The following is a 15992-nucleotide window of genomic DNA, read 5'->3' on the forward strand; positions in this document are numbered from 1 at the left end:
TATTTTAATTACCCATATTTTCCGTGAAAAGGAAAATTTCGGTTCACAATTATTAATTTTGTTTACCTGCATTTTACTTAAAAAAGAAAATACTGGTTTGTGATTATTAATTTAAAAAAAAAAAAAAAAGAAAAAAAAGAAGGAAATATTAAATTAAAATTGAAGTTTTATTTTTCTAAACAGGTAATTTCTAATGATTTCTAGATTTATTTTTAATAATTCTAATTTCATAATTTTCCTAATTTCTAAAATTCTCTTTTAGATCCAATCACTTCAGGTGAATGAGTCTTGAACTGTAAAAGTTAAGAACTTATTCCACCAACATTTTCCCTATTACAAATATTGTTAGACTCATACTTGCTCATTTATTGTTATTGCGTTGTATCCTCCTTTTCTCATTTCTTTCAGTTGTGGTTATAAACTTAACCATTCTATTTTACTTATTAATTTACCTCTTTATTTAATTTCCCTTTTCTTATTTTGTCCATTATCATTATTACTTTCTTTCATCTTTATTACCTCTTCCTTACCTTTTTTTTTGCTTGGGAGCGACACACCTGAGCCTCAATAGGAAAGATTGCTCATTACGTGTTTCAAATAAATCAGAGATAACCCTCTTACAAAAGTTTTATTTTTGAATGTTTAGTTGTTTGGCAACTGTCAATTCTATACTCGTAGTTCAACAAAGGCTCCGGGAGCCATTTGTGGATCCAATCTCCTTCCCTCCTTCCCTTCTCACATCTTTCCTGTGCTGTCCTGCTTTATTCCATCCCATTCTTCGCATTTGTAGGGAACATACCTGGGAGAACCATCAATCGATTCTAAAGAAAGAGAAAGATAATCTTTCCAAAGAAATCATTCGGTATTTGATTTTTAATCAAACCCTCTCTTGTTCTTCATGCATTTGTAAACGCAATTTACAATTTGACATCTTATCCAAGATCAATTAACATAGACAAGTGTTAAGCAACCGTAGCCTTCAAAGCATCCCAGCTGTAAGCGGTCCAACTGACGGTGTGTGGTGTCAAACTAACAAAAGAGGTATCAACATTATTATTGTATTATTTTTCTTTGTGAACATAAACAATAATATTATTTACCTTTCTGGAAACAGATTCTCACTGATAGGAAGCATTTACGAGAAAAATTATATTTCTCTTAGTTGAGAATTTTCTTTTTTTTCTTTTTCATTGAAATTGGTTTTTAACCTCTCTCTCTTGTCCCTTTACTCAGTTGAGTGACAGTCCTCAAATCACGAGTTGAAACCAGCTTTTCATTGATAGAAAATATTTATAAAAAAAAATTCTCCCATTGAAAAAAAAATTTCCTTTCAATTGAGATTTGTTTTAACCTTTTTCTCTCTTTCCCTCACTTAGTTTAGTGACGAAGTTTCCACATCACTAGCCTACCTGTCTACACTGAGACCAACACTTTACATTACAACACTTCACTATTGTTGTACAGTCACTTAAACAACACTTAGCTGTTCAACCACATATAGGCTTACACCCCACACAGATCTGTGTCAGTCTCTTCACCCCAGCGTGCCAACATGTCGTGGACAACAAACCCCACTGCCCAAAGGGACGACGTGGAAGCCTTGCTCAGAGGCATTACAGACTGCCTCACACCAAAGACAATTGAGCTGTTATTATTTTTAATAATAATCATAATTCTGAGAAGATTCCTGACACATGATTCAAGCCAGAACCACAACCACGTGGAACTAACCAAGATTATCTGTTCCCTAAGCAATGCCTTCACAGCCCAGCTGACACTAAGCGACAAGCACACCACCCACCTTCAGGAGGAGCTGACACGTGCCCAGAGCCGCATAGACAAACTGGAAGTGAAAGTCCAGGACGACTTCAAGCGTCAGACCACTGAGTTCCTGAGAGAGCTGATGCACATTCAACACTGCACAGACCAGCTCAAAGTGAAAGCTCAAGTGCCTGATGAAGTGGAGCAAGAAACAAAGAAACAAGTTGACAAGCTCCAAGAAGCCCTTGCAGTCACTGAACGTGACAAACAAGAATTAAAGACTGTCCAGAAGCACCTGGTAAACCAACTCCAGGCTGTTGAACATCAGCTAGAGAAAGCTAAAGCTGACATTAAAGACAAGAACTCTGAAATTAATGCTCTGAAAGACCACCTGGAAAGGTGCAGTGCTGAAATCGACCATCTGACCCAACAGCGAGATGACGCCAACGACGAGCTCTACGCGGTCAGAGATGAACTCCAGCATGTTTTCCAACAGAAACCAGAGCCAAGAAGGGAGAGACCTCCCTCAGCATCACCACTGCTGAGCAGAACAGAGTCCTCCATCCAAGAACTGGCATACAGTGAAAGAAGTGAATGGCCACAACCCAAAACGTCACAGGCCTTCACCACAGAACTGTTCACTGCCAACAAGCAACGAGAGCTCATCCAGGCAGACTCCAAAGCTGCACAGGGGATGACCTTTAACCCTCTGAGGTCTGAGCTGTTTTCTGGGCTCTGGAGGTGTTCTGACATGCTCTGACATTTGTGTTTTTTTCTGTTACTAGTGACATTTTCATGGCTAAAGTCTAATTACACTGTATTTAGCACAAACTCTGCTACAATAATATATCAGCAGCATGTATGTAAAAGTTTGTAGTTTTGAGATAATGACATTTATGCGTGGTTTGTGAAAATGCAAAAAAAAATTCTCACTGAAATAAGGCCATGAAACCCATACTGATTATTTCTTCACAAGACTTTTGAAAATTGTATGACATAGCCTAGAATATTTGCTCCAAAACTATGTGAAAATCACCCTGACTGCTCATTCAGATAAGACAATATATTGATTTAAAATTTCTAAGACGTGTTTTGTGTGACAAAGCCATATGCGAAGAGGCGTGATCATCTCGTGAATATGTAAGCCTTCAACACCTGAGAAAGACAAAGACACTCCCCTAACTGCCCTATTAGGAGCGATCAGGCCCTGTCATTCAGAGCAACCTTGCACAAAGAATGAGGAGATTTAAAAAAGAATGGCTTTTAGATTGTTTGGATTTATTTACAACACAACACAATCCAAAAATACAAATGACAAAAGAGCACATTGAAAACAATGATCCAAAGACAGAGACCTTTGTGCCATTCCTAAAAACATTGTACATACCTTTCATTTCCAAGGTGTTTGATTTTCACTTTACCATGTTCATGTACATAGACTCATGTGAATGTTGAAGTCAGCAGGACTCAGTTGCATCTGGTCCCTGAAAGAAAAAAAAAAAGAAAAAACTGTGAACATACTGATATCAAGAGAAACTATAGGGCTGCACGATTTTGGGAATAGATTTTAGATTTTTCTGGTTAAAATTTCTTTTTAAAATTCACAGAATACACACACACACACACACACGTTTCCAACAATATATAATGAACACCAGGTTTGTTGTGCCTTGTAGGCATAGGCTACGCAGTGCTGCATAAAATAATAATAACAATAAATTAAATCTTCCAAAAGATTTCAAGAACAACTACGCTAGAGAAAAATATATTGATTATCATATGTTACTTCAAATGTTTCCATTCGTTATGATGATATGAAATGAGATAATAGTAAAAACATAAAGCCTAATGTTTGGTGCATTTTTCCTTTCAAACGCAATCGCGCTCCAAAATATGATACATTCAAACCCACAGCGCGCTCCAAAATATGATACTCAAACCCACAGCGCGCTCCAAAATATGATACATTCAAACGCCATCGCGCTCCAAAATATTAAACATTATGGTTATACATATCTATGTTTGAGCAGATATCCACAAACAGTATTTAACAGGAAACACGGGTCTAAATAGTATAATATTCACCATATATCTAGCAACAGTTCAACTGCAATGTGAAGTTTATGCAACAATACCATAAACTAATAAGTAAGAATTTCTTACCTTACATCTTTCTTGTCTTCAAATCGCGTTCTTCTTCTTCTGAGGTAAATCCAATATAAGCTCAGACGTGTCTTCCAAACTCGACGAAAAGCAGAGACTTGTGAAGTGTTTTGGTGTTTTGTGTTTGAGGTAACGAGGGCGTTCGCGTCCCATGTGGAGATTTGCATGTGAATCTCTTTTGCGCGAGTGGGCGTGTCGAATTAAAAAGTAATTAGCAAGCGTTTGAGATACTGGACATCCTGTTGGTTTTATACAAATTACTTAAACAGAGAATATTTGTTTTCAGTTTGAATCCGATCATTTAAAAGTACACACTTAAATGTGTATAAAGGTATATGGCTCATAAATTTGTGAGAAGTATTCGCTGAGTTTTGTTTCAGTTTATAGACGTGCTCAAGAAAAAAAAGTTCACCGCGACGGAGAGGCAGAACGCACACCCTGTTTATTTTCTTTATTTTACAAAAGCACAATGTTTTGATTTGATTGTAAGTGGACACATACAAAAGTAGAAATATCACAGATTATTTTTTTATATTTCTTTTTTTCTGTATAACCATAAATGACGGAGTAATTTAAGTTTATGTTGCTGCTATGTGAAAAAAATCCAGCAAAACGCGTCGGCGCGTTTCTCGACCTCAGAGGGTTAAAGATCTCAACCAGCTGGTTAAGAATATCACTCAGTTCAACCCGAACTCCACGGAGGGTCCCGACATCCAGACCTACATCCGAGATATCAACTTCCACCTAGAGGTGAGACCAAATGTGACTGACAGAGACAGGTTCTACCTCCTCAGATCCACATCCAGTCCAGAGGTACGAAGCTTCCTAGACCGACAACCTGCTCATGTCAAGTCAAACTACCAGCTGCTATATGAGACACTGATTAAAGAATTCACAAGCCCAGAGTCGGAACATGGTGTGTTAATCGCCTTGGATACCAAACAAGGTCGACAAGAGACTCGACAAGAGACTCAAGGTCGACAAGAGCCTACTATGACCGTTTTCAACAAGCTTACTTTGGTGCACATAACGAACCTGAACATGAAGAGGATGTGAACTTCAAAACCCTCTTCCTGAGAAACCTGCATCCCGGATTGAGTTATCATCTTGGTGTCATGGCCAGCGCAGACACAATGACAATCCAACAGCTGCGTGACCTAACACACAAGGCCTACATCAAACAAAAGATGTCCTCAAAGAAAGGTTTGAAAACATCCACAGTTTCAAACTCCTTCAGCCAAGACACAAGCCTTGCACTGGAAGACAACCAGTGGCATGACAACACAGTTCTTCGTAAGAAGCACAGAGAACGTGACTCCCATGCCGCTGACAGATACCACACCAACCGCATGGAAAAGTCATGGGACCAGCCACCCTTCTCAAGTAACCCACAAGAAGGAAACCACTGGAAACCTAACTGGACATCCAAAGGCCATCAACCAACGCATCCAGAAGCACTCAATGTGGGTACTCAACAACGAAACCCACCTTGGCACCACTCAGTTAAGCACAGCACTGAGTATGCCCAAGAACCAGGCAGTTTACCCTCAGAAGACATGGAGCAACTAATGAGGCAACTGAAAGTTTTCATCGGAAATGAGGTAAACATGGATGACGAACAGGATGGCGATGGAACGAAAGACCACCGATTCATCTGATACACCTTCATAATGAAGATGACGACCACTTGTTCTACAACAACACAGAACAAAGTGGTCTCTCACAGTCAACCACTGACAAACACCCAGAGGTACCAGAAAACACCATCCTGGCTACCCATCACTCATAAAGAAACCACCAAACGAGCTCCAAACTCAAGAACCATGTGTGTGCTACAGCAACAACAGTAAGCACAGAAGGTCAGGAAGTCTGTCACAACCAGAAGGCATCATCGGAGGAATGCAGCAACGGAGACCAAGTTTCGCACTCCATCTTCACGCATCCTTGCCAAACTACCTCCCAATGTCTGCCAGATAACTTCCTGCCTTTCTGGAGTGACCCCCAGCAGATCACAGAAGATCCCTTTTCCAAGGCAAAGATGCAACAAGCTCATCAAAGCTAAGCCATCAAGCAAAGGGGGGAGCAAAACCGACTGAAACAGATCTGACCATACATACATACTTACATACATGCATACATGCATACATGCACTACACAACACCCCTAACATACTCACTAACATACAGAAGTTAACCACCTCTACCGTGCAAAACATTCAACAAATATGTTTTCCCCCACAGGTAGAAACTAACTTCAGAAACTAGCTTAACAACTTAGCTACACTTACCATAGGAAACATGGTAACTACCCATCCAAATAGTACACCTGAGAACACCTCTCATTACATCATGATACCTGAAACCTTAGCTGCGCAACCGTAGTTATAAGTCATATCAGGAACACTCAACTGCTTTGTTTTGTTTTACTTCTTCCTTCCTTTCCTTCTTCTTTTATTAGGTAAATTGCCTGTCCACCCCATAAGGGTCAAGGTCACAATAATAGGATTGACACACCACGCCTAATATTTGTAAGTCACCTTAAAACGAATGAGAACTCCCTGCATCATTCGTATCACAAATTGAAAGGTAAATTGGTCTAAACCTAGAACAATTTAGAAGAGAATAAAACAAACAAATCAAATTTAGTCACAAAGTTGATCGATCACCGTACCAAAACAAACTAGAATAACGGTCCTAAAATTGAACTAAACTTTATTCAACGTGATTGACTATATTGAGAGAGTAAACCTGTTTAGGCCTAGATAATCTAATGCCCTGCACCAGTAAAGTGACCAGTCATGGAGGTGTTGTCTTGTTGTTTGCTGTGTGTGTTTGCTTCCTCTACCCGTTTCTCCAGCGTTCACCGATGTCTTCTTCTCAACACATCGTCGAACGAAGGGGGGATATGTAGCGACTACGAGAATGAACCAAACACAATTGAAGCTTTTAGGTGATTTTGTTCATACATAATCCCACAAAGAGTCTTCACATTCCAGACTCAAATCACCAAACCCAGAGCCATGAATCACCACAGGCTCCAGAGAGTCGGCTAACCAAAGACTTTTATTGGTTAACTAAAGGAAGAACGTTGTCAACGTTTGATAGTTTTGCAAGACGGATCGGTTCAGAGATGGTACTGCTCAGGGCCCTAGCAAGAGGTCACCTGACCCCTGCAACTAACAGACCCCATCTTTCTTAAGGACCTCTGAATGACACAGAGTAAAATCTCTTCAAACCACGAGAACTGAGATTTTACCTATAACTATACATAACATCATTCAAGAACAATTTTCAATGGACTTATAGTCAAACATCATGCAACTACATCATTCTAAGTTGTTTCTACAATATCTGTGTGTATCTAATATACTTAGAGGCCATATAATTAATGTAATTGTTATAACTATTAGGTGTGTGAATGAAAGTGTGTTGTGCTTCCTGTCAGCATGATTGTATGTTCTTAATTCAAAAGATGGCTGGAATTAAATCTGTGTAAAATGTTTCGTATTCTGATAATTAGATATCATGCCTAAACTGTTGCATCTGGTCTCCAATTAAAACTAGAGAACTGACCCCCCAGGGAAGACATGATTTACGACTTTGAAAACAAAGCAACAGTCAGAACACCCATTTGTAGGAGTAACAAACCTTTTTTTTGTTTAAAAAAAACCCTTTAAAAACCCAGCGCAGAGCGTTAGTTAAGTTGGGCAGAACAAAAAGACGGAGACAGCAGACGATGGTTATAGTAACCATGTAACAGACGAGCAGACCAACCCAAATTAAGATCAGATGGGTTAGATTCATTTCCAGTCACCTAACTACTTTCCGTATCTCATTTTCTTTCTTTCTTGGTGTTATTCTTCTTTTCTGATTGAAAGTCTCGGTTTTAACCCCCTGAGGTCTACGGTATCGCCGGCGATACCAGCTCGCTTTTTTTTTATTAGTGTAAAAGAAACTCATAAATACTCTGTTGACTTTGATTTTCCATAGGAGTTTCATACATCAATCGATTCTGTTAAATGTGTATTATTTTTGTGTATACTCACAATAAAAACAAAGTGTTGTGCTTTTTGCCAAATAAAGAAAAATAAACACGAAGCGAGTTCTGCCTTCTCTCTGCCAGTGAAGTCCATTCTGAAACGCGTCCGAAAATTAACAATAACTCAGCGAATACTCAGTCAAACAGACATACAGGCACACAGGCATGAAGCTTGAATTATCTTCTTTTAAATGAAGTAATTTATATAAAAAGCTAATATTCTCATCTTGTGAAATCTGTATTAAAAGAGAGCGATTCCAGTCGAGCTCATCTCATCTCATTACGTTATAATCGGCCCCGCCCACGGAGAGCGCGCGCTATTCAAACGCAAATGGCTGAGGCAATCCTGTGAACGCCCCCATCAGCTCGAGAAAACACACAAGTTTATTTAGATCATTGTTTACACCGTCTTGCAGCGCTGTGAGGAATAATACTAATGGAAAATGTCCCTCAGAAGTGCGGGTATATCGAGGAGCGAGCTGAGGAATACTAGTAAGTTTTTTCCTTCTCACGTGAATTTCTTCACGTGGGTTTCTGTTTATGAATGAATGAACGGCACAGATGCGCGCTGTTTACCACAGCTGGCAAAGACAGTTTAAATTTAAATCGCGTGTGTGAATGAATGATGATGTTTTAGCAAACTGCATTGCTATACTGAGATAAGTAAACATCGACTGAATGTTGAAATAAAATGTAGGCTATTTGTATAAGCAACGTATTAAACTGCAAATTAACAATATGCCCTAATATTTCATGAAAACAACGTTACAGTCAGACGAAATATGAAAGACAACATTTTGTTGACTAGATTTGGGTACAGTTTTTACTGTAGAATATACTGCCACATCAAATAAGCTTTTGTTTAGCAATTTCTATATATAAAATACTATTTTTGTCAAAAATAAAGTCATCAACTAAGATGTTAGCTGTGCCAATGTTGGTTATATTCAAACTAATGAATACATAGATAAAATGTAGGCCTATAGGCCTAATCATTTTTTTTACAAAGAAAGAGTACACTTGAAATATTGTTGAAATTGTAATTATTGTTGTAATTGTAACCGTTTTAATAAAATAGCAAAACATATTTACAAGATAGATGTAAGCAAAATCTTAAATGGTCAATATAAGTCTTCTTCTAAATATATCTTTTGTCATTGCATTGTGGCTCAGTCAGTGTCACACCTGAGTGAATGGCTAATTATGCAGAGTGGGTGTATTCTAAGGTGTAAACCACTCCTCGTTCACGCCCCCTCGCATATTGGCTTTCCAAGCAAAACCTGTTTTACATCAATTTAAATCAATGTATGGTTTTATGTGAACGATAAAGCAAGACTATTTTCACATAATTTTGAAGAAAAAACTATAGGCGAGGACATCCATTAGTCAAAAGTCTTATTGCCACATATTTAGTATGTGTTTTGTGGCCTTATTTCAAAAACTTTAATTTTTAGTTTTTCCGATAACCACGCATAAACATTATTCTCTCAAAAATGAAAACATGTACATACATGTGGCTCACATATTATTGTAGTCCTGTTTGTGCTATATAGAGTGAATTTACACCTTTGCCATTAATATGTTTATAAGCAACTGAAAAAAGCACAAATGTCAGAGCATGTCAGAACACCCCCAGGGCCCAAAAAAACGCTCAGACTCCAGAGGGTTAAGTTAAGTTTTGCTGCAAAGTTTCGGTCCACGATTCACGGCTGCAACGTACGCTTTCAACTTCAAAGACGCTTCAACCATCCGCCAGCACTCCACGTTCCTGAACTCTATCCAAGCACGAGGAGATCAACCAACGGACCCCGAAAAACACCCTTGTACCCGACAAAAGGGAATCCTTAAACGTAATGCAGAAAGGCAAGTAACCTCTAGACTCTTAACTGAACTGGTGCATTATAACCTTTTATAACCTGCATACGGAACGACCAGGGTTAAAGTTAATGATTGATGGTTCGTTCAGGTCATGTCTTGAGTGCATATAGAAATTCGGGATTTCTTCCTCTCACCCTTAAACTCATTCTTTCCAAACTCTTTCTTTCTTTATTTATTTCTGTAACTTGTATGAATGTGTGTGTATATGCGTGTGCGTGTGTTTGTGTTAGGTACTTTTATGTGTGTTAGCATATAATCAATAAAGTAGGCTATTGTTTGTATTTGAAAAGAGAAGTATTACTTGTGTTACGTGCTTACGAATTTATTGTCTTGAACTGCGATCTAAGTTACCGATGCTTTTACCCTTGATTTATTTCTTAATTTACTGTGAGCTGGGGATTATTCTTTCTTGGCCAGGAAGATATTATATTTCCTAGAGTTAATAATTGTTTATGCTTTCTGTTCATTGGATGAACTGATAAAATGATCATACTATTGATTCTGCTACAGTAAATTCTAATTAATTCTTAATTAATTATTGATCATAATCCGTTATGAATAATAATTAGTTATATTTATACGGGCGTATAAACGCTACAACCCTATACCGACTAAGCTACTGAAAGAGGTCACAGATCCTCTTCTTAATATCATTAATTCATCTTTGTGACTAGGATATCTACCGAAAACTTTTAAGCTGGCTATGATTAAAACGCTTGTTAAAAAAACGCAACTTGATCCTACAGAATTAGTCAATTACAGGCCGATCTCGAATCTATCTTTTCTGTCAAAGATACTAGAAAAAGCAGTATCCTCACAACTATGTTCCTTTTTAGGAAGAAATTATATCTGCGAGGATTTCCAGTCAGGATTTAGACCGTACCATAGTACTGAGACAGCTCTCATTAGAGTCACAAATTATTTGCTCCTATCATCCGATCGTGGTTGTATCTCGCTATTAGTGTTACTCGATCTTAGTGCTGCATTTGACACTATCGACCACAACATTCTTTTAAATAGACTCGAAAATTATGTTGGCATTAGTGGAATTGCATTAGCATGGTTTAAATCATACTTATCTGACCGTTATCAGTTTGTAGCAGTAAATGAAGAGATGTCTTATCGATCACAAGTTCAGTATGGCGTACCACAAGGCTCAGTACTAGGACCGTTGCTGTTCACTCTGTACATGCTACCCTTAGGAGATATCATTAGGAAGCATGGCATTAGTTTTCACTGTTATGCTGATGATACTCAGCTCTATATTTCTTCACGCCCAGACGAAACTTAACAATTCACCAAATTAACGGAATGCATAGCTGATATAAAAAATTGGATGACTAGTAATTTCCTACTACTTAATTCTGAAAAAAACAGAGATTCTAATTATTGGACAAAAAACTTCCTTACGTAATAACCTAGAATACTGTCTAACACTTGATGGCTGCTCTGTTAAGTCTTCATCGTTGGTTAGGAACCTGGGTGTGCTCTTTGATACCAATCTTTCATTTGAAAGTCACGTGTCTAGTATCTGTAAAACCGCATTTTTCCATCTTAAAAATATATCTAAATTACATCATATGCTTTCATTGACAAATGCGGAACAATTAGTTCATGCGTTCATGACATCAAGGCTAGATTATTGTAATGCTCTAATGGGTGGTTGCCCTGCACGCTTAATAAACAAATTACAGCTGGTCCAAAACGCTGCAGCTCGAGTTCTTACCAGAACCAGGAAGTATGACCATATTAGCCCTGTTCTGTCAACACTGCATTGGCTCCCTATTAAACATCGTATACATTTTAAAATATTGCCGATTACTTACAAAGCACTAAATGGTTTAGCTCCGCAGTACTTGAGCGAGCTCTTAACGCATTATAGTCCTTCACGTCTATTGCGATCTCAAAATTCCGGCCAGTTGATAATACCCAGAATATCAAAATCGACTGCTGGCGGTAGATCCTTCTCCTATTTAGCAACAAATCTTTGGAACAGTCTTCCTAACATTGTCCGGGAAGCAGACACACTCTGTCAGTTCAAAGCTAGACTAAAAACACATCTCTTTGACCTAGCATACACATAACACATTATAGACTTCTATAATTCCATATTAGGCTGCATAGATTAGGCCAGCCGGAACCGGGAACACTTCCCATAAATCCTGATGTACTCGTTACATCATACGAAGAATGACGTCTACGCTAATATTAGTCTCTCTGTTTATACCGAGGTTTACCGCAGTCCGCCGGATCCAGGCCGTATCCAGATCTGATGAAGGACCTGCGCCTGAACGCGACGACAACGCAGTACTGAAGTGTCAACCAGTCTCTCCGTTTACTGAAGTGAGGTGGACCCCGGCCGTATCCAGATCAGATGGTGGATCTGCACCTGGACCCAACCATGACGCATCTCTGAAGTGCCAGCCTCATCAGCCCTGTGACGGCCTCATCGACACGACCAATCTGACTTCTGACCTGTAACGCTGCCTGGATCATAATCATACACTGTTCGCTCATTGGCCAGAGGAGAACTGGTGTCACGATCCACATAAGAACAGAGGTAATTTAGATCCAAATGCAATATGTGTTTATTAAGGGAAATCCATTACATCAATATCCAGTCCATGCAGAGATCAAAATCCAAAGAAGCAATCCAAAAAGAACAAGACACAGACAAGAACCGACTAAGGAAATGGTGTGATACATACAAGGACTCCGTGACAAACACTGACACAAACAGCATATATATACACAGACACTAACAAGGTGAGGGGAAACAGCTGAGTGCAATGATGACGGGGAACACCTGAGTGCAATGATCGTGATAGCCAGACAGGATGATGGGAAACGTAGTTCATGATGTAAGTGACACCGGGGAAGGAGGACATCTACTGGACACCCGGGGAACACAAACCCAACACTGTGACATAACCCCCCCTCTACGGAGCGGCTACCAGACGCTCCAAGACGACAAATACAACAAAACAAAACAAGAGTCCAGGCGGGAGGTAGAACGGTGGAGAATCAGGGGGAGGGATGGGGGACCAGGTCCATGAAGGGAAACCGGAACAGGGGGTGACGGTCTAGCCGGCGGCCAGGGCGGAGACTCTCCCTCGGGCGGCCAGGGCGGAGACTCTCCCTCGGGCGGCCAGGGCGGAGACTCTCCCTCGGGCGGCCAGGGCGGAGACTCTCCCTCGGGCGGCCAGGGCGGAGACTCTCCCTCGGGCGGCCAGGGCGGAGACTCTCCCTCGGGCGGCCAGGGCGGAGACTCTCCCTCGGGCGGCCAGGGCGGAGACTCTCCCTCGGGCGGCCAGGGCGGAGACTCTCCCTCGGGCGGCCAGGGCGGAGACTCTCCCTCGGGCGGCCAGGGCGGAGACTCTCCCTCGGGCGGCCAGGGCGGAGACTCTCCCTCGGGCGGCCAGGGCGGAGACTCTCCCTCGGGCGGCCAGGGCGGAGACTCTCCCTCGGGCGGCCAGGGCGGAGACTCTCCCTCGGGCGGCCAGGGCGGAGACTCTCCCTCGGGCGGCCAGGGCGGAGACTCTCCCTCGGGCGGCCAGGGCGGAGACTCTCCCTCGGGCGGCCAGGGCGGAGCGGCCAGTTCATCGGGCGGCCAGGGCGTAGACAACCCCTCGGGCGGCCAGGGTGGAGACGACTCCTCGGGCGGCCACGGCACAGGAATAGATACCGGCTCAGGAACAGACACCACCGGCTCAGGCTCAGGAACAGATACCACCGGCTCAGGAACTGGAACACACACCACCGGCTCAGGAACAGGAACTGACACCACCGACTCAGGAACAGGAACAGACACCACCGGCTCGGGTTCAGGAACAGACACCACAGGCACCGGCTCAGGAACAGACACAGGCACCGGCTCAGGAACGGACACAGGCACCGGCTCAGGTTCAGGAACAGACACGACCGGCTAAGGAACAGACACCACCGGCTCAGGCTCAGGAACAGATACCACCGGCTCGGAGGCGGCCATCTTGTCTGAAGACACAGGTTCGGCGGCAGCCATCTTGTCCGAAGACACAGGCTCGGCAGGCGTGACGTGAACAGGCTCGGCGGACAGGCTCGGCGGCGGCCATCTTGTCCGAAGACACAGGCTCGGCAGGCGTGACATGAACAGGCTCGGCGGCGGCCATCTTGTCCGAAGACACAGGCTCGGCAGACGTGCCATGGACAGTCTTGGTACTTTCTAGGATTTTAAATAGCGTATCAAAATAATCCAACAAGCCTTCCGCCGCTATGGCAATAGCGGGCTGCTCGGGCACGGCCTCCGGGACGACAGCATGCTGCCCGAGGACGGCCTCTGGGATGACCGCTGGCTGCACGGGCATGACCTCTGGGATGACAGCGGTCTGCTCGGGGACGACTGCGGACTGCACGGGCTGCACGGGTACGGCCTCCGGTTCTTTGGGGAGGTTGGAGGTCTTCCTCCTCCTCCGCCTCCGGACCACCGAACTCGAGATCACCGGAACCGGAACCACCGGAACTGGGACCACCGGAACTGGGACCACCGGAACAGGGACCACCGGAACAGGGACCACCGGAACTGGGACCACCGGAACAGGCTCTGTGCTGGACGGAACCCGTGGCGAATGGGGCCCTGGGCTGGACATCACCAACCCAGGGTCGAAGAGGGGCCAGAGTGGAGAGTGGTGTCGGGACTCCTCTCGCCCACCTCCTCTACTGCGGCCTCCACGGGTCCCGCGAAAAATGACAAGGCGGGTTCCCTCAAAACAAATCCTTCTCTCCCGCTCGGTGGCTGGGGAAGAAACACCGGAAAACATACCGCTGGATCTTTTGGTGACGGAGTCCTTCTGTCATGATCCACACAAGAACAGAGGTAATTTAGATCCAAATGCAATATGTGTTTATTAAGGGAAATCCATTACATCAATATCCAGTCCATGCAGAGATCAAAATCCAAAGAAGCAATCCAAAAAGAACAAGACACAGACCAGAACCGACTAAGGAAATGGTGTGATACATACAAGGACTCCGTGACAAACACTGACACAAACAGCATATATATACACAGACACTAACAGCATATATATACACAGACACTAACAAGGTGAGGGGAAACAGCTGAGTGCAATGATGACGGGGAACACCTGAGTGCAATGATCGTGATAGCCAGACAGGATGATGGGAAACGTAGTTCATGATGTAAGTGACACCGGGGAAGGAGGACATCTACTGGACACCCGGGGAACACAAACCCAACACTGTGACAACTGGCCCCCGACTGAGCCTGGGTTCTCCCAAGGTTTTCTTCTCCATTCTGTCACCTGATGGAGTTTTGGTTCCTTGCCACTGTTGCCTTGGCTTTTGGCTTGCTTAGTTGGGGACATTTAATATTCAACAATATTATTGATCTGCCTTATTTAGGGTTGACGATGATGCAATTTTCTTCTAGAATTTTTTTTTTGTTCTATTATTTTCATGTTTTTTTGTTGTTTTTTTACTGCTCAAATTTGCACTAAACATTTTCTATTTAATTTGTGTAGCTGTTCTATCTAAATTGTTGTTGTTGTTGTTGTTGTTGTTTTAATGGGGGCAAAAGAAAATCATGTTTTTTTTATTATTTAAAAGAAAATGCAAACATATCGAGATATACTGTATATCAAATATCGTAAACATTTCGACAATATCGAGATTTATATATTTATTTTTTTTATATCGCCCAGCCCTAACGGGTAGTGACATAAAACTGTAGCTGACTCTTCAGGAGCAGAAAGTTCTGCTTGCTGGACACTCTGGGACATCCTGAAGCCTTCTTCACTGAAATTGAACCTCTCACCTTGAAGTTCTTGATGATCAGGCAAATGATTATTTCGGTGCAATATTCTTTGCAGCAATTTCCTTGAATGTGAGGCTATTTTGATGCAAAAAGATGATGGCTTCACATTTATCTTTGGAGGTAAAGTTGCTAATACAAGAACACAATGATTGGAAGCTCTTCTTCCCTCCATTTATAGTAATCAGTCTGTTTTTATAATCCAATCAGAATGATAGAGTGATTTTACCTGATTAGTACTTGTTCACATTTTCCCATGTGCTGATGATATGAACATTTGGGTTTTTGTTCATTTTTTAGCAAATAAAGATTTTTGCAATTATTTAAAATGCATCTGATCACT

General features: G+C 41.9%; 1 long non-coding RNA gene across 1 annotated transcript in view; it reads right to left on the reverse strand.

Annotated features, from left to right (window-relative positions):
• Positions 1-15992, reverse strand: part of LOC309478015 — a 375776-nt gene that overhangs the window by 209279 nt on the left and 150505 nt on the right. Inside the window, exon 3 of the long non-coding RNA XR_014198753.1 lies at positions 2461-4575. This is a non-coding gene — a long non-coding RNA (uncharacterized lncRNA). The remainder of the gene's footprint in view (positions 1-2460; positions 4576-15992) is intronic.

This window comes from Leuciscus leuciscus (genome assembly GCF_965113295.1).
Source record: "Leuciscus leuciscus genome assembly, chromosome: 16".
Lineage (NCBI taxonomy): Eukaryota > Metazoa > Chordata > Actinopteri > Cypriniformes > Leuciscidae > Leuciscus > Leuciscus leuciscus.